Source organism: Mesoplodon mirus, assembly GCF_964341445.2.
Source record: "Mesoplodon mirus genome assembly, chromosome: 9".
In the NCBI taxonomy this organism is placed as follows: domain Eukaryota; kingdom Metazoa; phylum Chordata; class Mammalia; order Artiodactyla; family Ziphiidae; genus Mesoplodon; species Mesoplodon mirus.
Window position 1 is genome coordinate 93,079,485 of NC_138985.1, and position 23,248 is coordinate 93,102,732.

A 23,248-nucleotide genomic window follows, 5' to 3' on the forward strand; every position below is an offset into this window, starting at 1 on the left:
ATTTCAAGTTGGACAACTGCAGCCCAGGACTTTCTTTTTTTATTTTAGTTATTTATTTTTGGCTGCATTGGGTCTTTTTTGCTGCATGTGGGCTTTCTCTAGTTGCAGCAAGAGGAGGCTACTCTTTGTTGCGGTGCGTGGGCTTCTTACTGAGGTGGCTTCTCTTGTTGCGGAGCACGGGCTCTAGGCGCATGGGCTTCAGTAGTTGTGGCTCACGGGCTCTAGAGCGCAGGCTCAGTAGTTGTGGTGCACGGGCTTAGTTGCTCCACAGCATGTAGGATCTTCCTGGGCCAGGGCTCGAACACGTGTCCCCTGCATTGGCAGGCGATTCCTAACCACTGCGCCACCAGGGATGTCCCTAATATACTTTGATGCTTTGCTATTTTATGGCAACAAAGCATTGTTTATTTTTAACTAAAGATGTACAGATCCATGTACATAAATTAACAGTATATTACTTAAATAGTATTATTACTCTTAAATAACTCATAAAAGGTTAATGAAAAGCTTATTTTTCAGAATTCGGTTTGTTACAGCTTGATTCACAGTACTTTAAAAATAAATCACCTCGGGCCTCCCTGGTGGCGCAGTGGTTGAGAGTCCGCCTGCCGATGCAGGGGATACGGGTTCGTGCCCTGGTCTGGGATGATCCCATATGCCGCGGAGCGGCTGGGCCCGTGAGCCATGGCCGCTGGGCCTGCGCATCCGGAGCCTGTGCTCCGCAACGGGAGAGGCCACAACAGTGAGAGGCCCGAATACCACAAAAAAAAAAAAAAAAAAAAAAAAAAAAAAAAATCACCTTCCCCCAAAACTGCTTATTTTCTTAAGTGTGATAATGTCATTATGTTTATTTAAGAAAATGTTCACATTTTTAAGAGGGGCCTACTGATATGTGTAGATGTTAAATGACAACATCTGGGATTTGCCCTAAAATATTTCATAAAGAAGAGAAACAGATGTGAGAGAAAATACTGATAATTGTAAAATTTTAATTTGGATAATGGGGATTCATTAAAGTAATCTTTAATCTTGTGTACACTTGAAAATTTTAATGATATTATTTCTTTTTATTTAATTTCCAATACTTATCATTTCTTTTTTTTAAATCAGAAGACTGTATATATTTAACTACACTCTACTTATGTGGATAGGGGACACTCACTGCTAAAGAACTATCAGCTGGTCAAACATCCAGTTTAAATCTGTAAACTTGGAATACAACTTTGAACTGCAGAGAAAAAATAAAGACTTGCAAAATTCTCAAGATGCAGGACACCCCAGAGACATCAAGTCGACAATGAAAATCCAAACCAATGATCTAGAAAATCTGTTAAAAAATTTTTTTAGAAGATAGGACATATTAAAAGAAAGAACGCTGTCATTCCAAAGGCAGACTACCTAATCACAGAAGGCTGGAGAAGAAAAACACATGAATCACAACATTATAGATGACAATAGCACCTGAAAACTTCGAAGTCCCAGGCAACGTATAATTTCCCCAGAGATGAATTCCCCACAGTCAGGTGGCCATCTGCAAAATCCTAATGGAAACATCTATTTAAACACATTCTACCTCCCCTTCTGGGTTGTATGCTACTTCACCAAGCCATCCACAGTGCAGAGCAAAGTGCATCATGAAGCAGCTTCTCAGTAAGAAGCTAATATTGCTTTATGGAATATCTATGCAGTGTATTTGTAATCATGTTTCCAGTGTTCTTCTCTTCTCAGAAAATCCTTGAGAACTTTACTTCTTTTATTCATTTTAAATATAGCAGACCAGTTTTTACCCTAACACCTGACATGCAGACTACAATGCCACTCAATGAAAATAGAATTAAGCTAAGTGTTTGATAATCCCTACCCACAGATATTCTAATCAAGGCATATGTGAGTCATTCACAGTAAGCAGTGACATTTTAAAGGAAATATTTTCTTTGGCAGTCTCCAAGTGACATATAGTATATTACAAATGCAAGGTGATGTATGAAAATTAATAAATACCATGAAAACTAATAAATACCAAGCAGTGGTACCCATTCAGCAGATGAAGATTATGGAAGAGTGAAAAACAATGGATCACAGAAATGAGAAGGAGGAGATCTTAGATATATGGTCATACTCTTAAAAAAAAAAAAAAAAAAAAAAAAGAACAATCAACACACCTTGAAGTCATGGAACTACTGATGGAAAGACCCAGGTCCGCAACCCAGGCCATGGCTCTTCTTCCTTTCCTTCTCTGCACTGGCTAATTACGAGTTTGTGTCTCTAGAGACCAACGATTCCTCATCATAATTTTATGACTTCAATAATCTCAAGGAAAATTTCTTAAAGCAAGCTCTTTAAAATTCAAATATAAATGCCTGTAAACCCAGAACAAAGGGGGAAAGATAACAATTGGCTTGCCCTTATAAATCACTGTTCTATAAGCCCTGGTCTCAGTGCCTCCTCACTCCCTAGTTCTTTCCCAGAACATGAATGACCAATGCCTGCTGTTCCCTTTACTACTCCATGTTCATTAGGCAGAGTAGATGTCAAATGTTAGTAACAACCCTGATTTCATAAAAACTATAAGGGGGAAGTGAGCAGCACAGACTCAGGTTTTTTTTTAAAGCAATACATGTACAAAGGAATAAGTAGCAGGTTCAAGATCATTGTCAAGATTTTATACTGAAAAAAGCACAACTACAGATGAATACACTGGATAGGATGCTAAATTAAAGCACAATCCACCATGTAGAGAACTCTGCATTCCACAACAAACGAATATGCTTTTATTCAATTGGGCCCAGTTTCTATTACCCATTTGGAAGACTTATGAGAGGTAATATAGCAAGTATCTGTTGGAAATTTAATAAAGGCTTGGCTAAACAGTATAAAAAAAAGGATTAAAAAGTAATCTAAAGTGATACAGAAAATAGCAGTGTCTTCTTGATTGAAATTCTGCTTAAAAACTATATCAAAGGGTAGTTGGTAGGCAAATACCCTATCTGATATGTTCAAGTAGCCATTATAAGCTGCCTTCATTTATTACCTTTATAAGTAATTAGGATAAAAAAATGGGATAAAAAATTACCAGAAACTTTAAATGTTGCTTAAAAAAAAAAAGTCCATAAGGAAAATAAGCGAAAGAAATAAAATTTTAAAATAGAAAAAAAAAAGTTTCTTTTAAAGAAACATCCTACCCTAAGAAAAATAACCCCAATGTGACTGAGTTAAGTAGAAAACCCTGGAAAGTCAAGAGATGTGGGGTGAAAGTGGACTGTAAACTAGGTGTGCAATGTGATACAACAAGGGAGGTTGCAGCTATTTTAAGCATCATACAAGTAACAGGTGACAGAGCTGAGAAAGGAAGCTTTCTTCCTATGTTAGTAAACTTGCTAGCTCAAGACCAACAGAAATGATTTATACATACTACGAAATGGGTTGTCAGGTACAATTAAAAGACATGGGAGTGATAAATATGTGATATGGAAGCTAGCCTAATAATTTAAAGTAAACAGAAGTTTGAGATTTAAATATACACAAACAATAAAGAGAATAAAAGCTGGATTGTTATGAGTTATAGTTAAGAAGTTAAAAAATCAAGGTTCTCACTAGGAGTGTTTCCTGAATAACTAAACAATGTGGGGAAAAAAATCGGTTATTTAGCAAAACAAGAGAATATAAACCTAGACATACACAACAGTGGGTATATATATAGTAAGAAAATTTGGCCTTGAAAAGGTGACAAAACTATTAGGTTTCCCTATCCCATGTCTGTACCATGGGGAGAAGTAGGATTGATAGGCTCAGGTGCCACTAAGTGAGACAAACAGTTTGCTGGCGGCACAGTCACAGGGCAAGAGTGCAGTTCTGAGAACGCCTTACAGTACAACCAAATAACCTCATTGGTGAAGCACTGAGTTCTAGGCTTTTAAAAAATTCTCTTTTAAAATGTGTGTGGGGCATAAAGCAGCCTCCCCATTCCCTTAACGCTCTAATCCCACTGCCCAGATATTACTATTGTCTATATTAATGTTTATATATACTCACATTAACATCATCATGTACACCCAGACACACAGGTGTAAACTCTTCTGTAAACACCTTTCTTCAGGTTATATATGAAGGACCTCTTTATTAGTACATATAGATCTAAGCTCCCTTTAAAAAAATGCCTGTGCAATATCCATGTACCATAAGTTAAATAACTAAGCATCCATTAGTGAGCAGGTAGGTTGCTGTTAGTGTTTTGCTATTACATTGTTACAAAGAACATCTCAGTATGCCTATCTTGCTGTACATTTTTTTTTTTTTTTTTTTTTTGCACAGTACGCGGGCCTCTCACTGTTGTGGCCTCTCCCGTTGCGGAGCACAGGCTCCGGACGCGCAGGCTCAGCGGCCATGGTTCACGGGCCCAGCCGCTCTGCGGCACGTGGGATCCTCCCGGACCGGGGCACGAGCCCGTGTTCCCTGCATTGGCAGGCGGACTCTCTACCACTGCGCCACCAGGGAAGCCCCTTGCTGTACTTTTGATAGTGCCTAAATGTCTTTCAAAAAGGATACATACAGTCACTTTCTAACCACTGTCATATGAGCCAACCTGTTTTCCTCATACTCTCAACAATATTGGCATTAAAGCTTTTAAAGTGAAACAAAGTTAATCTTTAAACACTACCCCCTTCAAATTGCCCAGTGCTCTTTCTCACCAATTCAACTTCAGCCCTGGCTGGGTTACCCAAGGGAAAAGCATCCACTCTGCTGACCTTCCTTCTTGCCTCTCCAACACAACACCTGACTGTGAAGGTGGCCCTCCAAGATTCATGAACAAAAACGCACTAGGGGGCTTCCCTGGTGGCGCACTGGCTGAGAGTCCGCCTGCCGATGCAGGGGACACGGATTCGTGCCCTGGTCCGGGGAAATCCCATGTGCCGTGGAGCAGCTGGGCCCGTGGGCCATGGCCGCTGGGCCTGCGCGTCCGGAGCCTGTGCTCTGCAACGGGAGAGGCCACAGCGGTGAGAGGCCCACGTACCGGAAAAAAAAAAAAAAACGCACTAGGATATGAAGCACCTTTCATTAACTATCTCAAAGACAAAGCTAGCCAATTAAATCTCACTTAACTCATCGAATAGGTTAACTCCAGAACCTGGACAGAAAAAGCTGAAAACAAGGAAAGTTTAGTCTGACATGGCATCACTCAATTAAATGACAGGAGTAGTATCTTACCTACTTCTCTAAATGCTTAAATCTTTTATACGTCTAAACTTATGCCCCAACTAGGATGTGAAGTTAATTTCTTATTTCTTGGGTGAATCCGATATTTTAAATAGTTCTCTTTAGACCAAACTACTTTTGCTGTTACAGCATACAAAATAATGAATTCTAACAAAAGAATTACAGATTTGAATACTTCAACAACAGATATTTAACATTTAAAGAAATACGTTAGTCTCCAACTCACTAAAAGCCACAGAGTTTACCCCCGATTATTTAAAACAAATGAGAGATCTTGTAGTAATGACCATGTAAATATTATTCACTGCTGAGCCACACAGTACTAAAAGATTTTTTCTTTTCAGTATTTTTTCTCAAGGAAATAATCACTACCTAAAATAACTAAGCAAACAAGAAACCAATGTATCTATCATTATTTGTCCCTCAATTCTGACAGAACTGTCTCTTGATGTTTAAACCTATCAAGATGAATATCTGTATTTGAATGTTTCCCCTCGTAAATTTACCTGCCCCACTCTTTGGCTTGATCAGGTACCATGCATTCCCCAAGCTGACACTGGCTGGACTGCCAAGGAAGGTGACTCATGAACATCCCAGCTGACAGAAGGAAGCCAGACAGGGATCAATACCTGATCGCACTCTGCCCAAGAGTAATTAAGAATTTTTCTGCTAAAACCACTAATATCACTTTAAAAGAAACAGAATATCCAACATCAGCATTATTTACCGAGTAAAATCCAGGACTTCAGGGGCACATGCTGGAGACTGACAGGATGGCAGAGAAGTCCTACCTACCTCTGCCACTCAGTTTCACCAGATCACCCAGTTGCAGAGTACCACTTCCCCAAAGGAAGATGGCTCTTTTCCAGGAACAGAGATTTCACAGTAAGTCTGGAATTCTAGTGGTTAGAGAGTGGGCTCATTAGTTTGAATCTCAAGATGCCATATGGGTCTTGGGCAGACCATTTAACCTCTCTGTGCCGTGGTCTTCCTCAATGTATAAAGGGAGTAATAGTAAATATATCATAGGATTAAGGAAAGGCTCAGTATTTGCTATTATCATTAATACTTCCAAAACAATAACCTCAGATTTAACAAGGTACATCTATTAGTCTAATCTACCTTAGTTACTAACCTACAAAGCTGAAATTACAGCTCTTCAATTTTGAGAAGAGTTAAGTACACAATGACTTTTTACCTTTAATATGCCTAGGTCCTTAATATATTGACATTAGCAATTGCCAATGAGGGGATTATTAACCTATAATTTGTTCCAAAGATAGCATTCAGCCCAACTTCTATGCTGGTGCAGCCCCTTCTGAATTTTAAAAATTGCTACTTCCCCTTTAGTCACCAATATTAACAACAGCTAGCCCTTTCAGCAGTTACAATGCACTGAACACCATTCTAAGCCTTTTGTACTAACTTATAACCCTTACAACAGCCCAGGGAGACAAGTTATTATTACAAAGACAGGCTAAGTAACCTGCTCAGGCTCACACAGCCAGTAAGTTGTAGAGCTAGGGATGAAACCCAGGCAGGCTAGTTCAAGTCTGTGCTCTTAGCCATCCAGCATTGTCTACACAGACCAGAGCTTTTGGAGAGGGGTGTAGCATGCTCAGACTTGTCTTGATTTAGGAAGACTAACTCCAGTGACACTGCGGAGCAGTCTGGGAGACCATGATGGGAGGAAGGCCAGCTGGGATCTGATGAGCAAGAACAGGTAAGAGCTGACAGGGAGCAGGGGGCTGGAGAGGAAGCCACATTTCAACGAGATTCTGAGAGCTGAAAGAACTTCATGACTAATTGTACGTGAGGGGAGAGAGGACTCAAGAGTATCTGTTGAGGTAGATGACACTGTTCTAACAAAAGTAAAAGGGAAGGCAGGAAGAGGAGCAGATTGGGGGTGGGGTAAGAGCAACATGGGACATTTAAGTGTAAGGTGATGAGACACCAAATAATTGTCCAATAGACAATATGAAGTAATATTCCCCCATTTTTATTCTAGCCCTACACTTTTTTAAAAAGGGGATACAGCACATTAAACATTCTAAGTAAATGTTGAACTAATGAATAAAATACAACTTCAGATTCTCACTATCTAAGAAATTATTAAATAACCAACTTACAGGTCCCTCAATAAAACTCCTGTTCCACTGGTGAGAGTTAGGGAAGTTCTCTGGATGGTGGAAGGCTTTGGAATAGAGCAAACCTAGGTTTCAGGCCCAGCTCCACCACTTTCTAGGTAAGCAGCCTAGGGTCTAACTACTCAAGGTGGTAAACTTGTCAGAAATGCAGAAACTGGGTCCCATTTCAGACTAACTGAACCGGTATCTGCATTTTAAAAATATTCCCCATTAATTTGTGTGCACATAAAAGTTTGAGAAGCACCAGCCTAGAGCAAGTGAATGTTCTCTAAGGCTTGCTTTTCCCACCTGTACAAAAGTGGAGATAATCATATTTACGCACAGGGTGGTTGAAGATTAATAGGTGCCAAATACTTACCAAGCCTCTACCAAGAGATGTTAGTATCATACATATGTTACTTCATTTAATCCTCTCAATGCCTATCACGCAGGTACTTTTTCCACTATAAAGATGAAGATATGTCCAGTTTGTGACACCTTCCAAGGTAAGATTGTTGGTGAGTGGTAGAGCTGCTACTCATTGTCTATCTACTCAGGATTCTGCTTCCCATTAAGCCCAATAATGCTTAAGCAACCTGGGCAGAGAAAGGCACAAAATGGATGAGAAGGGAAAGAAAGTAGTCTTGCACCTACCAAAAATCCAAACAATGGTTTTTAAAAATATATAGTTTCTAAAAATATAGATTTATCTATTTGTTTATGGCTGCATTGGGTCTTTGTTGCTGCACGTGGGCTTTCTCTAGCTGCGGCAAGCCGGGGCTACTCTGTCGCGGTGCGCGGGCTTCTCATTGCGGTGGCTTCTCTTGTTGCAGAGCATGGGCTCTAGACATGCGGGCTTCAGTAGTTGTGGCACGTGGGCTCAAGAGTGCAGGCTCAGCAGTTGTGGCGCACAGGCTTAGTTCTTCCGTAGCATGTAGGATCTTCCTGGACCAGGGCTCGAACCCATGTCCCTTACATTGGTAGGCAGATTCTTAACCACTGCGCCACCAGGGAAGTCCCCCAAATATAGTTTTTTAAATAGTATTTTAAAGTTACATCAATCATTATAATTCAAAATTCATGAGTACAAAACAAAATGTACTCATACAAGTTTAAATCCGCTATGCTTATCCTGAATTGGTTTTCAGATGAGGATATCATATTAAATTAATAATACTTATCTCAAGAGTTGTGCTGAAATAGTAGATCAACCAGCAGAAAATAATGATAGTCAGTAAGACTAAGTGAAAATTCTCAGTATGATATAGAAGGCTTATCTGGCTGTACTATAGGTTCCCTAGGGATAGAAATTTAGGCATAAAGAGGAACTTCCTATGAGTGTTTGGCCAATTGTAGGCTATGTTTCACGGAAGGCTGCAATTCTCAGTTCTCTTTCAATCATTATTTGTGAAAATTCACTTTCCAGAAAGGAATATGGAAAAAGAAAACTTAGAATCACAAGTTCTAACAAATAACCAAGTGCTAGTTCCAAACAAATCTTAACCTATGTGAATCACTGTATCAACAGTTGTCTTATTTCACTCATCCGAGCCCATAATATGACCAACACAGTACATTCATGCCCCATTCTTCCTCCGTTTCTAGCTACACTGGTCTTTCATTTCCTGAAACACAAGCTCTTGCCCTCCTCAGGGCCCTTCCAATGGCTACTTCTGGCTAGCCCTGACTTCTCTGTTTCTACAGATAGTTTGCTCCTTCTTATCCTTTATGGTGTGTCTTAAATACCACTTCCTCAGCAATCTTTCTCATCACCTGAAGTACATACCCAACAGACCCCCAACTATTCTCTACTTCAGCCCACCGTCTGTTTCCTTGTATGTCTTACCACAGTACTATGTTGTCTGCTTACATCCTCCCTCACCCCCAGAAAATCTAAGTTCCAAGATGGCAGGGAACCTTATCTGACTTATTCTTTGTCTGGCTTATGGTGGGTGTTCAACAAACACTGGTTAAAGTGAATTATGTAAATGGGTGCCAGGCACCATGCTAGACAGTGGGATCGGCCCTCGGACAGCTCAAGTTCTTGTGGGGAAACAGACAGGCAACCAACTACCAAACGGTGAAATAAATGAGTGTTATGATAAGGGTTACCCAGAGGTGCTAAGGAGGCATACAGAGGATGCTCCAAACCCAGGAGGGTGGGGAAGGGAGAGGGTGTTTTCAGGAGGTAACGTTGACAGCTGAACCCAAGGGGAGATTAGCCTTTCGCTCTCAGCAGCTACAACGAAGTTTTCTCCAAACACAAGAAATAAGAAAGCCCTCAAAGTTCAACTCAAGATCAACACGTAATGACTAGTAAGAGAGGGGTGCAAGCCATCTAAAAGAGAAAGCCTGGTTTGCCGCAAAACAAGATTCAAGCAGAGCCAGAAAGGATGTATTCATACATGTAAAGAAACAAGGTATTCAACAGCAGTGGTCTCCCCTGCAAGCACTGAAGAAGAATTAAAAAAAAGAGAAAGGCTGGCAGGGGCCACTGAAGCAACTAGGCAGGAGAGGAGGAGCCTTTGCTCATAGATGAGATTTTCGGTCACAAGGGATCTCCCTGTTATGAGACGGTGGTATCATCTGATCGGTATCATCTGATCGTGACAAGCCATTAAACACTTGATTTAGCTTTTGTTCTGATTCCTTCTCAGATAACTTTCTCTAATTATGGTATGGGCTCCTGGCTATGTCTAGGAGAGAACACACTGAAAATTATATACTAGCTTTCCAATTTCAGACTCATGAGCTTGGTTAATCTGAAGCCAGGGAAGTGGATCTGCTCTTAGTTCACCAATTAAAGACTTGGGGAGTGGGGAAGTCACCCTCCCAACAAAGCATGAGGTTAGCCTGACTTCAAACAGAGTTAAGGAAAAGGATTTAAGGGAAATGTTTGAGGTGAATCTGACTGATACAGAAGGTGAGGGAAGAGGGACATGGCAAGGATGATTCCAAGGTTTTAGGCTTCAGTTATTTGGGGATGGTGATACCATTCAGCAAGAGAGCATCAGCAGTAAGCGAGGGCATTAGACTTGTAGAAGAAGTCCCCTTTAGGACATGCTGAATCTGTGGTCTCTGAAGGCCAGGTAATAGGAGATATCCAGTAGGCATTTGCCTATCCAAGACTGGAACTCAAGAGATAATGGAATTTTTAAAATTTGGAGACACTTGTATTTGGGCACTAATAGATGAAATCACCCAAGAAAGGCATGGCAGCTACCAAAAGATGAGGAACTTGAGTAAATCCATTATTTAAAGGATGGAAGAAAAGAAACCAGCAAGGTAGACTGTGAAATAGAGAAAGGCACCTATAACTGTCCTAAATATTTGTTAGGTTATCTTTCAATGTCAGATTTCTACAAAGCACATCTGCACAGAGAAAGTAAAAGAAAAAGAAAACAATCTTATAGTAAAGTTACTGAAAAAGACACAAAAGTTCTTTCAGAATACCATAATATGGCTTCCTGGAACAGGAAGGAAATCAATGAGATACACCCTACTGACTTCTTACTAGGACTCCAAAAAGTGAAATAAAGCTGGTTGAAAGGAACAAAGAATTTTCTTTTGGGACCTACTTTAAATGTTTAAATCTTGCCAAAAGTTCAAAGTCCATGATGCTAACCACCTTTGGATGAATGTTCAAGGCAGATATAAAAGCTCCACTGTGCATTTTAATGACTAACACTGGTTTTGAGAGACTTTACTGGCCATTTATAAATTTATACTCTGTGACAAACCAAACTTTCATCCCCTAAGAGATCTATGATATAGCACAGTACTATTCTCCCCAACAGTGTCACTGAGTTGGTAGCTGATTTGTAAGAGCCACTGAAAAGGTTACTGTCATCAAGAACCACTTATTGGGCTTCCCTGGTGGCGCAGTGGTTGAGAGTCAGCCTGCCGATGCAGGGGACACAGGTTCGTGTCCCGGTCCGGGAAGATCCCACATACCGCGGAGCGGCTGGGCCCGTGAGCCATGGCCACTGAGCCTGTGCATCCGGAGCCTGTGCTCCTCAATGGGAGAGGCCACAACAGTGAGAGGCCCGCGTACCACAAAAAAAAAAAAAAAAAAAGAATCCACCCTGCCAAAGCAGAGGACGCAGGTTCGAGCCCTGGTCCGGGAAGATGCCACATGCCGCAGAGAAACTAAGCCCGTGCACAACTACTGGACCTGCACTCTAAAGCCCGCGTGCCACAACAATTGAAGCAGGCGCGCCTAGAGACCATGCTCTGCAACAAAGAGAAGCCACCACAATGAGAAGCCTGCACACCACAACAAAGCCACAATTAGAGAAAGCCTGCGTGCAGTAATGAAGACCCAACACAGCCAAAAATAAAATAAAAATTTTTAAAAAGAACCGCTTATTAAGTCTTTTTTTTTTTTAACCAAAGCCACGTGCTAAAAATTGAGCTGTATGACATTTTCTACCCTATCATAGTTTACAACTTTGCTAGGGAAGACCAAATTACTCCATAAAAAACCTGGGACTTCAATATAAGTTGCAAAGTTAAGTGCCGAACAGTGGTACAATAGGTCAGATGAGGGAGTAATCACTAAAGACTTGATTGTATAAGAAGAAAATGGGATGTGAGCCAGATCTGCGGAAAGGCAAGACAGTCAAGAGAAGAAGCAATGTGAGGTTACAGTAGTGTTGCAAGCAGGGTACAGATACGAGCAGAGGGACAGATACAGGAACTGTGCCAGAAACCAGCTGAACAGTTTTTTTTTTGTTTTTTTTTTTTAATAAGAGATTCACATAGCCAAGCCGTAGTAAACAAGGCCAGAGAAGCCAACAAGAGGCAAGACGGTTGAGCGCCAGGCTACGGAATTCTGAACTTTATCGTATGGACAGTATATGGCACACGTGAGCAGTGGATGCAAAGCAAGATCTGGGGAAATCCATCTGGCGACTGCACACAGAAGAGGCAATAGGTCCAAGACTGTGGTGGGGCACACATTCGACAAAACTCATCAAGCTGTACATCTGAAACTGCCACATTTTGTTGTGCGTAAGTTATACATCCATAAGGCTAGTTTTTAGAAAATAAAGGACAAAAGTACAGTCAGGAATGAGACAAGTATTAAAAGTACGGGCTGTAAGATTTTAAACATTTAGTGGCTGAGGTGAATTCGGCAGTGTGCTGAAGCCAACTGATTATGCATCTCTTCCCAACTTCAAGTTCAGTGACCTCACCATCTGTAGTCTGAAATCAGGCATGGTGGAGTATTTATACCTCAAAAATCAGTAAATGCTACAAATCAGGGCTTTATCCCCCCACAGGTGGTTGTTCAGCATTCACCAGCACACCACTGTGTCATTTCTACACAAGGTCTCGTAAGAATATGGCACTAAATGAAGTGACAACATTTTCTTCTAATTCAAAATAATGACATAGTTCTGAAGCACCAATTCTTAATCTTAACCATCGACAGATGGTTACCAAAAAAGTATAAGATTTAAGAGCCTAACATTTATTTAGTTTCAAGAACTAAAGCACGCCTATGAATAAGAAACCTTTGTCTGCATCTCTCAATCAAGGTTTTCTAGCTATTATGCGGTTCCCCTGGGACTAACATCAATTGATGATAATAATACACAAAAAAATTCCAGCATCCACTCCATTATAGTAAAGGCTAATTGCATGGGCCTATTATTGGAATATGCTTTCCTAGTTCAAACTAGCTGCATTTCAATAGAGTAAAGAGGGTTTTCTGGAGAAACCCTACTGTGAAAAGATGAACTTTGTCTTAACAACTTTAGTTTCAAAAACTATTCACTTATAGGTGCCTATTTCACATCTCTGAAGCAAAATGGCTCATTTGTTATGTAGATTACTAAGCAGTCACTTAAGAATAAAGAGCTTTCTTCTTTAGAGGCTCCAGCTAACTATCTGCATAAACTCAATCTCAAAACCAGCAAAGTGTACTCTAAATATGACAGCAAATAATTGTTTGAACCTTTCTGATTTGACTGCAGAGAAATACAAATGTGTACCTCCTCCCCATTTTCCAACCCACCTTCCAGAGGGGCCAACTTGGAGTTCCTCCCAAGAAATGCTGCCTTTATAGAACTTCTAGGTCACTATCTGCAAAGCTAAGAAATCGGGGTACTAAAGGAGGGGGGGTACAGCAAAGGGTACACTTCACCACAGCAGGTAAGCCCTTAGCTAACAGACTTAAGTTTCGTTTCAAAATTTCTTAAAACTCAGAATGTAATTTCTCACAAATAAAAGCCAATTTAACTCATATCTGAAGTACACTATTTTATTTGGATTGTTAATCCTCACATATATCAATATTTCTATTAGAAAGTACAAAAGCATCCAGAGTTGCACACTGAGATGCTAACATCATTATCATTTGAACTTCGCTGCATCTAGAGCCCCTCTCTCAGAAGAAGGGAAATAAGACATTAGAAGAATCATCATGAAGAACTCTGAAATGGAAAGAGCAGGGAGAAAATGTCAGGTGGGAGAAATGACTGGAAATGCAAAGAAGAAATATACATGTAGAAGAATCAACAGGACATTAACATCTGCTGCCCCTACTGCTAACTGGGTGGGGATAGTGGGCAGTAGGTATTCATCAGACATGCAGACATTCTTTGAAGCACCACTGCTCTAGGGAGTGAGCTGCCAGGCCATGAAGAGCATACAAGGGGACAGTTCTAAGCCCCAGGCCTGTCCACTGGGTATTCTTTGTACCACAGACCCTGGCCCAAGGATCTTTTCCTTTTGCCGCTTTCCTTAGGCTTTTAATTCCCCTGGAAGAGTAGAAATAAGAACCCCCCAAAAGGGAAAGAAAAATGTACATGTGTCCCCACCTCTTTATTAACGAATATTTACCACTCTTCAAAATGTCCAAGCCCAGATGTACAAGAAGCTAGGGGCAAAGGCATAAAAGGTTCAGGATCTGCCCTCCAAGGGGCAGCTTGAAAGAGGGGGGAGTTGGAACCACAAGCACAGCCGATGATAAAGTGGTAACGGCTCATCTGAGGGGAGAAGAAAGGGTGCTACTAAAATAGGTAGGAGGCAGGAGAAGCAGCTAAGGCAAATACGGAGATGGGGTGCTGGAGAAAGATGCAAAGCCTAAGGTGAAAACTAAAGAATAAACCAGAGTTAGCCAGAAGAAGAGAAAGGAACTATGTAGAACAGTTAGGAGCTGTCCTCTGAGAAGGCTGGCGTTCTGCAGGGTGGGTGCAGCACAACATCTCAGACTGTCACAGTAAGGAGGCAATACCTCTCTATTGAATTGACTTTTATACCAAGGTTAGGCTTTAAACCACAGAGACTAAAGAACAGAGGGGTTTTAAGCAGGAAGTGGCATGATCAAATGTACTAAAAACAGGATCACTCTAGCAGCAAAACGAGAGGCAGACTGGAAGGAGACAGAGGCTAGACATAGGGAGCTCTGAAGCTGTGAGATGATTTGCAACAGTCCACGTATATGATGAGTGCCTGAATAAAGAAGTGGTGCTAGGGATGGAGAGAAGGGGAGAGAGTAAAGATTTCGAGGGGGCAGAATAAAGAGGATGAGGGAGGAGTTAAGGGAATATCTATGTTTCCCACTTGGGTAATAGATGAGTGAACACATAAAAAGACTACAGTCTGATTTTGAAGGCTACAGTACTAAAATCAGTATCAGACATGTTAAGGGGCTTGTTGGGATATTCTTGGAGAGAAGTTGGAAGGCAGGCAGCTATACTAATTTAGAGATTGGGAAACGATTCAACTGAAGATGTGTATATATGAATCATTTTATGGTAAAGGAAGTGTTATGTGAAAAGAAGAATGAGGATAAAGCCCATGGGAAAACCAACCTTTAATAAATCTACATTAGCCTACAGAGAGAGATGTAGGACCAAGGTAGGGCTTTACAGTGAGACAGAACTGAATATGTTTCTTTAGTCCAGGGGTGCACAAACTATGGCCCATCATCTGTTATTATAAATACAATTTCATTGTACCATGCCAAGCCCGTCCATTTGTGAATTGTTGATGGTGGCTTCTGTGCTGCAATAGCAGAGTTGAGCAGAGCTGCAAAAAAGACTGTGTGGCCCACAAAGCCTAAAATATTTACTATTTGGCCCTTGGACAAAAGTCCATCCCTACTTCCTACCTCAGTTTCTCCACTTGAAAAGCAAAAAGTACATTATATTTAAATGCAACAAAAACTTAAAAGGCTCATGAAAGTTGTTAGTATCAAAGCCTTTCATCAACCAATGTATTTCCAATTAAAATCAAGGTTTTAAAGTATATAAAAAGTTACAACATATAATTTGAGAGTACTATAGTATTTAAATTATGAGGCAATTTACTGATTTACATGACTACAAAATAAAGGGAATCCCAAACTTTACCTTATATCCAATTCAGAATGTTACACCACAGTCTACTCCAGAAAGTATTCACCACTACAAAAACCTTTGGTAACAGAAGAGATGGCCCACGAAGCAGAATCAATCACCACCATCTCCATCACCACTGCCATCATCTCCAGAACACCTTCCATGTCCAGATACTATGCTGAGCACCTAATGCTTTGTCTCATTCTAGCCCTACAATGACAGTACCCATCCATGTTACAGATGAGGAAACTCAGCCTTAGAAAGGTTAAGGCTCATCTCAGGTCACCTAGTAGAGAGTGGGTGGGAGAACCAGTAACTAGTGTAGTCACAATCAGAACCAGGTCTGACCTCAGAGGCTCCACACTTATCCTCAACCCCATACTTTATAGTTTGTTACCTGCACCAAGGGAGATAACATCTGTAAAGGGACAAACGGAACCTGGAAACAACTAGGAACACATATCTGCTTCTCTTACTCCCTTGGAACTCAAAGCAGGTCTTAGAACCCAGGCTGGTATAACAGCGTAAAGAAGGTGAAGCATATCGATTGTCCCAAGTGGCTCTGGCCTTGGAACCATAACCAGGTACAACACTTGTTGCCAGCAGACAACGTATTCTGAGTTCCAAACCACCACCTCACAAATGAACTTTTTAAACAACTCCCTCTCTAAACTGAGGGCAGCCAACACAAGAAATAAAAAGATCTTAGTAAATCAGATATTACAGTAAGGTACTCTAAGAGGTAATACAATACACTTAGTGGAAAGAACACGGGTGTTCACTTCAAACCGACCCAGGTTTGAATTCTGGTTTCAACACCAGTCTTATGACAGTAAATTACGTATCTTCTCTGAGTCCACTCCCTCCGGGAAATAAGACCACCCCCTCTTTACCACGTGGTCTGGGGAAATACCAGTACTACAGTGTGAGTTTACTGGTTCAGAGTCAGAGAGCCTGAGTTTATCACCCAGCTCTGCAACTTAGTTGGCATGAGACTGGAGCCTAAACTTCAGGTTTCTCATCTGTGAAACAGGAAAAATGACAATAGGATCTACTTATTGGGGTTTTTTGAGGATTAAGCAAGATATCCAAAGTGCCAAAAGCACAAGGCCTGGCACACAGTAAACACTCAAAAAACCTTTTTATCAGTTTAAGTTACAGACCAAATGACAAATCAACTTCCAACCCTCCTAGAACAGATCTTAACGGAAGCAACATCTTTCCCTGAGGATATGAAATTAACTTTTACAGCTTTAAAGGAGTAGTAGTAGAAAAACATTCCCTCCACCCGAAAAAAAAAAAAACCGGTGGCTTGGCTCCATTTTGTTAAATGTCGGGAAGTTTTCTTCATCTCTTGCCTCAAACCTTAAAATAAATATTAAATAATACTATTGGTGCTTTCAGGCAGGCAACGCCCTTAACCTTTAAACAGAACAAGACTCTTTCCCCCCACATATGGTTTTCAGAAAGCCAGGAAGAAACACTGGAAAGGCATCTGTTTAGAAGCAGAACTTTAACTCTTTGTAAAACAGCCTGCCTGCACCTGTGGCCAAGGCAGAAGCAAACAGGCTAAGTGGCCCACGACCCCAGTCTGCCTGTCTTTCAAAAGAACTCCCCCTGCCCCCAACACGCAGTCACCTTTAAGCCCTACCCCCAACTCAAAAGCCATAATAGTACTGAGTTCCACAGATTTTTCTTTCAATCATTAGCTCAAGATACAGAAATAGATCACAGGCAATGCAAAGACATTCTATAATAAAAAAAATTCCTTGTCCTTTACAAGCCTTGTAAGTCCATCCAACTAAAATGTGTCTTTCACACCAAGTTCAATTATTAATGACAAGACAAGAAATCCATAAAACACTCTGACTCTCAGAAAGCTTTCTCAAATGCACTTTACATTTTCAAATGGCTTATATTCCTGCACCTGTTCATTTTTCTTCAAATGACTTTAGCGATTTTTTTATAGGCAGATAATCACATTTATTTAGTCCAGAACCCTCATACTCTAAACACAAAGTTTTGATGGGCACTATAACTGGCTTAACATAGAAATCCTCTGCCATTAAATACATCCAGTTCCAAAGGGATCTAAAAAAAATAGGAAAACAGTCTTCAGATATGACACTGGCTTTATCTACTACAGAAATCAACATGCTCAGCTTGGGCTTCCCTGGTGGCGCAGTGGTTGAGAATCCGCCTGCCAATGCAGGGGACACGGGTTCGAGCCCTGGTCCGGGAAGATCCCATATGCCACGGAGCAACTAAGCCCACGCGCCACAACTACTGAGCCTGTGCTTTAGAGCTCGCAAGCCACAACTACTGAGCCCGCATGCCACAACTACTGAAGCCTGCGTGCCTAGAGCCTGCGTACCACAACAAGAGAAGCCACTGCAACGAGAAGCCCGCGCACCAAAACGAAGAGTAGCCCCCGCTCGCCACAACTAGAGAAAGCCCGCGTGCAGCAATGAAGACCAATCGCAGCCATAAATAAATAAATAAATTTATTAAAAAAAGAAAATGCTCAGCTTATACAGACCTCAACAGATTTGGTTTAAATTTCTCAGCCATTTGCTATAGAATATGCACAGTGATCAATGTCCTGGGCTTTCCTCTCATTTTTTCAAAACCATTTATCTATGTTCAACTTCTAACAGAATTTTTTTAAAAGGGAAATCCTCACCAAAAATCAAACCCAGGAACAGAGCCATCGTCTCCAGCACTATGCAACAGTCTAGTTCAGATTATAAACCTCACTTTTGTTTTGAAAGTTAAGGAGAAGTAGCTTTTCTGTTTTAGATTTCATTCCTGGGGAAATGGAAATAGATGCAAGTCTTCAAGGTTATACAGTACACACAGAGTACATCCTATCCACTTGCTTAACATACTCCTAGCACGCTCACAGTTAATGGCCAAACCACCTGCAAAAGTCTCATTTGCTCAGTCTCACATGTTGCCCACAAATTCAAGATTATGCTGTTTCATTTTGTTTATTTTAGAACAGTCACCTTGTATCCAAATGATCCAGCCTATTTCTGCTGCCAAGGTGTTAACATGTATTACATTTGCTAAAGGCTGTTAACATGTATTACATTTGCTAAAGGCGGTAAGTAAATACAATAGACCTAGCCCCTACCCTGAGGACAGACCCTCATATCCCTACTCTTTCCCCACCTGTAACTGTGTGTGTATGTGTGTTGGAGGCTGGGTGGGTGATTAAGAGATGATGAGGCTGAGAGAATCAACACTGTGGGAGGTTCTGAGAGGAAAGGACACAGGCAGGATGACTGGGCAACACAAACTTCTAGTTCTTTTAATCCCAGGCATGGTCCTCTCAATTAGAGCTCTCCCTGGATTAAGTCCTAAACTAATAAAAAGCCCTTTTAGAGATCTCATGGAGGGAACCGGGTATTTTTAGGGTATCAAGTAGCTAGGAAAGACAACTAAGACTTTGAATTGTAAGGTTTAGAAAAGTTTGTTTAAGAATCTACTTGCAAATGATTTTCCTAAATTAAAAATAATATCTATGCAGTACTCAGTGTTGCCCCAGCAACTCAATGAACATACCTCTGAACACTCTCCTTAAAACTAACACAAGTGTGAGATCTGTTACAAGTGCTGACTGTTCTGTGCTAGGTGTTTAAGATTTATTCTTTTAAGGCATGGAGTTTTTCAAAATACTGTAACTCTCTCCAACCTGGTCTCTAAAATCACTTCCATTTAAATTAGGTGCTGGGAGGCCTCAACTTCCATGCCTTAAAGCAAGACAAATACTCCCATGAAAAAGAACTGGCAGCCAAGGAATGCCAAAAGCGGCAAGGACCCCCAAAAGACCTCTAAGATCACCTATACACACACACACACACACACAAAGTTGGCTGACAAAAAGCACTCAAGCTTCCTAAAGAAGTTCTTTCAACTATGCAAATATTTGCTGTGATGTAGCGAGAGACATGAAGACTCAAATTCCTTACAAAAGACATTGTCCAAAACCACAAATTCTTAAAATTACCATCTCTGTGCAAACCTATACCTATTTGATAACAGAAATAAAATACTGTGAAGACCATCTGCTGTCCCACTTAAAACCAAGGAGCATGGATGAGAGCAAATGCATCATGTGCTACGCTATAATTATTTCTATTTTGGAAAGCAAGTGACCAACTCCAGTTCAAAGGAAAACATATCAATTTCTATCATCTATCTGTTTCAAATGGGCAATAATAAATAAGAGGCAAGCTAGAGCATGAGGGGGTGGAGCCTCAGGCACTCCAGGATCATGACGAGTTGCAGCGGGGAGGATGGGAGCATTGGCTGCTTCTTCTAGACGCTGGGGAATGCAGCTGGACCTGGATCCAAAGCAGGCTCTCCATATTGACTAGGGCTGAAGGACAACACCTGGCTGGAGGACCGAGCGGAGCACAGAAGGCTGACCACCCTGTGTCGTCGGATTGGAGAATTTAACCCATAACCCATTTACACGTAAGCCGTGTGGCTGACAGGGTCTTGGTGCTCTGGCCAGGTGGGAGGCCTGAGCCTCTGAGGTGGGAGAGCCAAGTTCAGGACACTGGACCACCAGACACCTCCTGGCCCCATGTAATATCAATCGGTGAGAACTCTCCCAGAGATCTCCGTCTCAATGCTAAGACCCAGTGCCACTCAACAACCAGCAAGCTCCACTGCTGGACACCTCATGCCAAACAACTAGGAAGACACGAACACAACCCCACCCATTAGCAGAGAGGCTGCCTAAAATCATAATAAGTTCACAGACACCCGAAAACACACCACCAGACGCAGTCCTGCCCACCAGAAAGGTAAGATCCAGGCTCATCCAGCAGAACACAGGCACCAGTCCCCTCCACCAGGAAGCCTACACAACCCAGTGAAGCAACCTTACCCACTGGGGGCGGACACCAAGAACAACAGAACTACGAACGTGCAGCCTGCGAAAAGGAGACCCCAAACACAAGTTAAGCAAAATGAGAAGACAGAAATACACAGCAGATGAAGGAGCAAAGTAAAAACCCACCAGACGAAACAAATGAAGAGGAAATAGGCAGTCTACCTGAAAAAGAATTCAGAGTAATGATAGTAAAGATGATCCAAAATCTTGGAAATAGAATGGAGAAAATTCAACAAATGTTTAACAAGGACCTAGAAGAACTAAAGAGCAAACAAACAGTGATGAACAACACAATAAATGAAATTAAAAATTCTCTAGAAGGAGTCAACAGCAGAATAACTAAGGCAGAAGAATGGATAAATGACCTGGAAGATAAAATATGGAAATAACTACCACAGAGCAGAATAAAGAAAAAAGAATGAAAAGAAATGAGGACAGTCCCAGAGACCTCTGGGACAACATTAAATGCACCAACATTCAAATTATAGGGGTCCCAGAAGACGAAGAGAAAAAGAAAGGGACTGAGAAAATATTTGAAGAGATTATAGTTGAAAACTTCCCTAATATGGGAAAGGAAATAGTCAAGTCCAGGAAGCACAGAGGGCCCCATACAGGATAAATCCAAGGAGAAACACGCCAAGACACATATTAATCAAACTATCAAAAATTAAATAAAGAAAAAATATTAAAAGCAGCAAGGGAAAAGCAACAAATAACATACAAGGGAATCCCCATAAGGTTAACAGCTGATCTTTCAGCAGAAACTCTGCAAGCCAGAAGGGACTGGCAGGACATATTTAAAGAGATGAAAGGGGAAAAACTGCAACCAAGATTACTCTACCCAGCAAGGATCTCATTCAGATTCGATGGAGAAATTAAAACCTTTAGAGACAAGTAAAAGCTAAGAGAATCCAGCACCACCAAACCAGCTTTACAACAAATGCTAAAGCAACTTCTCTAGGCAGGAAACACAACAGAAGGAAAAGACCTACAATAACAAACCCAAAACAATTAAGAAAATGGTAACAGGAATATACATATTGATAATTACCTTAAATGTAAATGGATTAAATGCTCCAACCAAAAGACACAGACTGGCTGAATGGATACAGAAACAAAACCTGTGTATATGCTGTCTACAAGAGACCTACTTCAGACCTAGGGACACATAAAGACTCAAAGTGAGGGGATGGAAAAAGATATTCCATGCAAATGGAAATCATAAAAAGGTGGAGTAACAATTCTCATATCAAACACAATAGACTTTAAAATAAAGACTATTACAAGAGACAAAGAACACTACATAATGATCAATCCAAGAAGAAGATATAACAATTGTAAATATTTATGTGCCAACATAGGAGCACCTCAATACATAAGGCAAATGATACCAACCATAAAAGGGGAAATTGACAGTAACACAATAGTAGGGGACTTTAACACCCCACTTTCACCAATGGACAGATCATCCAAAATGAAAATAAATAAGGAAACACAAGCTTTAAATAACACATTAAACAAGATGGACTTGACTGATATTTATAGGACATTCCATCCAAAAACAACAGAATACACTTTCTTCTCAAGTACTCATGGAACATTCCCCAGGATAGATCATATCTTGGGTCAAAAATCAAGCCTTGGTAAATTTAAGAAAATTGAAATCATATCAGTCATCTTTTCCAACCACAACACTATGAGACTAGAAATAAATTACAGGAAAAAAACTGTAAAAAATACAAACACATGGAGGCTAAACAATACACTACTAAATAACCAGGAGATCACTGAAAAAATCAAAGAGGAAATCAAAAAATACTTAGAAACAAATGACAATGAAAACACAACAACCCAACACCTATGGGATGCAGCAAAAGCAGTTCTAAGTGGGAAGTTTATAGCAATACAATCCTACCTCAAGAAACAAGAAAAATCTCAAATAAACAACCTAACCTTACACCTAAAGCAATTAGAGAAAGAAGAACAAAAACACCCCAAAGTTAGCAGAAGGAAAGAAATCATAAAAATCAGATCAGAAATAAATGAAAAAGAAATGAAGGAAACAACAGCAAAGATCAAGAAAACTAAAAGCTGGTTCTTTGAGAAGATAAACAAAACTGATAAACCATTAGCCAGACTCATCAAGAAAAAAAGGGAGAGGACTCAAATCAATAGAATTAGAAATGAAAAAGGAGAAGTAACAACTGACACTGCAGAAATACAAAAGATCATGAGAGATTACTACAAGCAACTCTATGCCAATAAAATGGACAACCTGGAAGAAATGGACAAATTCTTAGAAAAGCACAACCTTCCAAGACTGAATCAGGAAGAAATAGAAAATATAAACAGATCAATCACAAGCACTGAAATTGAAACTGTGATTAAACATCTTCCAACAAACAAAAGCCCAGGACCAGATGGCTTCACAGGCAAATTCTATCAAACATTTAGAGAAGAGCTAACACCTATCCTTCTCAAACTCTTCCAAAATACAGCAGAGGGAGGAACACTCCCAAACTCATTCTACGAGGCCACCATCACCCTGATATCAAAACCAGACCAAGATGCCACAAAAAAAGAAAACCACAGGCCAATATCACTGATGAACATAGATGCAAAAATCCTCAACAAAATACTAGCAAACAGAA

The 23,248-nt window shown here is 40.6% G+C and overlaps 1 protein-coding gene across 1 annotated transcript in view; it reads right to left on the reverse strand.

Moving 5' to 3' along the window:
- Positions 1 to 23,248, reverse strand: part of UBE2H (ubiquitin conjugating enzyme E2 H) — a 106,333-nt gene that overhangs the window by 51,432 nt on the left and 31,653 nt on the right. The gene's annotated exons all lie outside the window — the stretch shown is intronic.